The sequence below is a fragment of the Macrosteles quadrilineatus genome, unplaced genomic scaffold, assembly GCF_028750875.1.
Source record: "Macrosteles quadrilineatus isolate MER2022 unplaced genomic scaffold, UCM_ALF_1.0 Scaffold_3__2_contigs__length_128488019, whole genome shotgun sequence".
In the NCBI taxonomy this organism is placed as follows: Eukaryota; Metazoa; Arthropoda; class Insecta; order Hemiptera; family Cicadellidae; genus Macrosteles; species Macrosteles quadrilineatus.
The window spans coordinates 2110964-2113283 of NW_026542596.1; positions in this window are offsets into that span (position 1 = coordinate 2110964).

Below are 2320 nucleotides of genomic sequence, written 5' to 3' on the forward strand. Positions count from 1 at the left end.
ACCAAAGGATTTAATATATATAATATATATATACATTATTTATTAAATCATACAGCTTTATCCAAGAGCAAATGTATATAATGTTAATAGAAATTGTTGTTCTAACTGTGTAAATAAAATTAAATGTTGTTTTTAAGATTTGTTTATTTTCCTAAGGCCCAGCCTACTATTATCTTATATATTTTAAAAATGTGATTTTTTATTCAAACACTGAATCAACCATTAAATTGATAGAAATGATTCTTCTGTTGTAAGAAAAACAATTTTGAGAGGAAGGGGACAACGAAGCTGTAATTTGAATTTTGGGGTTTAGCTTTTTTTAGGAATTAATTCAACTTCTATAGAAAAAAAATTAATAGAATTGTCTCAATTCTCTGTATATTGTAAAATAATTTAAAAACTCTTGTCTTTTACAAAATTTTGATGGATTACATTACAATAATGTACAAAAATCCCCATATTCCAAAGATTCTAGGAAATAAACCACAACTCAAACAACATATTAGGTATACCTGTACAGTATAGTACCGTATTGGGCTTTTAATAAAAACTGCTTGCAAGAAATTTCATCAACATCAGTCTTTAACACTTAAAACCAAAACCATACCAAACCACTTGAATCCGTGACTAAACAACTATCGCAAGCAAAGTTATAAAAGGTTGTCTAAAAATTAGATTGCAGACTCTCTAGTAGAGTATATTGTGTTTGTCAACATATAGTATATTTTCCATATACACTTGGTCAATTATTCAAAGTACAGTAATAGTAGTTTACGCAACGATTGCGTTAAGTTAGTCTTTACGACACGAGTAGAAAATTAAGGCACGAGCCTTGGCGAGTGCCTTAAAAACTTCTACATGTGTCGTAAAGACTATTAACGCGAGTTGCGTACACTACTTTACCTACGACAGTTTTTTAATTACTAACAATCTGGTTAACCTCTCTCAGAAGTTATGAGTAGCGATTGTTATTAATTATTAATAACAATCGCTACTCATAACTTCTGAGAGAGGTTATGTTTTCGTTTATTGTCATTGCCACTGAAAGTTATGCAACGAATTATTGTATAATCAGCTTATTTCATGTAATTACGTGTTTGTAAAACTTCGTTTGCAGGTAATAGTTTCTGCTAGTAGCATTCTTACCATAAATGCTGTATCAGGTACAATTACGGAAATATTGTATATTTGTTTGGACAACTGAATAATATAGTGAAACAATTAGTTGCTGGTATGTAGTTTCATACCTTTGTTTCGATTTTGGTGGCAAAAGATTAGCACTAAAAGTTTGTGCTCTCATTTCCATCTCGTCAACTTCACTTTCACTAACTGACATTTTTAAATCAGATTAATCTAACTTCCTTTAACTTCCACCAACTTAGGTTAAGAATACACGAGTATCAACAGGAACAAGTCGGATCAACAATTAAAATTGTCAACTGATCAGCTGGTCAGCTGATTTATTGGTCCGTTACCCGTGTTGTTATGAGAAAAACTATGCTGTTATGAAATGAAACTATGCTGTTATGAAAGTAAACAGATGTTAAGTGAAACTTTTCAATTCTAAGAACTGAACTGAAATGGCTACTTTAAAAAACGGTCGTAGGTAAATTGTATTAATGGAAGGGTATTGTATATTGCATCATAAATTGTACTCCGAGCAGATGAAGACAATTACGTGCACTCAGGTCTAGACCACCTACATTCCACTTGCATTGCAAGGGTTGTTACTAATTGTACCTCCTCAGCTGCAACCATCCAAGTCAGTTTATTGCGGTTATAAAAACAATTAATACTGACCATATACAGGGTGTCCCGGAACTCTCTACCAATATTTTAGGGCATTGTTCCTGGGTAAGAAACATATCTAAATATCCAACACACATATTTAAATTAACATATTTAAATTGTCCGGAAGTCCTTATTTACTCAGATAGCCGCCATTTTGTTTTTTTTCACTTATTAATTTTTTTCTGAAGATTGGTTAAACATACGAAGTTGAAACTTTGCACAAACATTTATGACAACTAGACAAAGCTACAAAAAAATTATGACGATTTTTCAAATTCATAAAACAAAATGGCGGCTGTTTAAAATTTTGTTTCTTAAATTACTCGAAAACCGTTGATTTTACAAAACTTTTACAAGAATTACTTTTTTAAGGTAATTTTATTACTAATCGATCGACACCTTAATCTTTAAGATCGGACGAGTATTAACTGAGATATGGCCGTTTTAGTGATACGTGACCGCTTTCAGCATGCGCTGCAACTAATATCCGGCGGTCACGTATCACTAAAACTGCCATATCTCAGTTAAT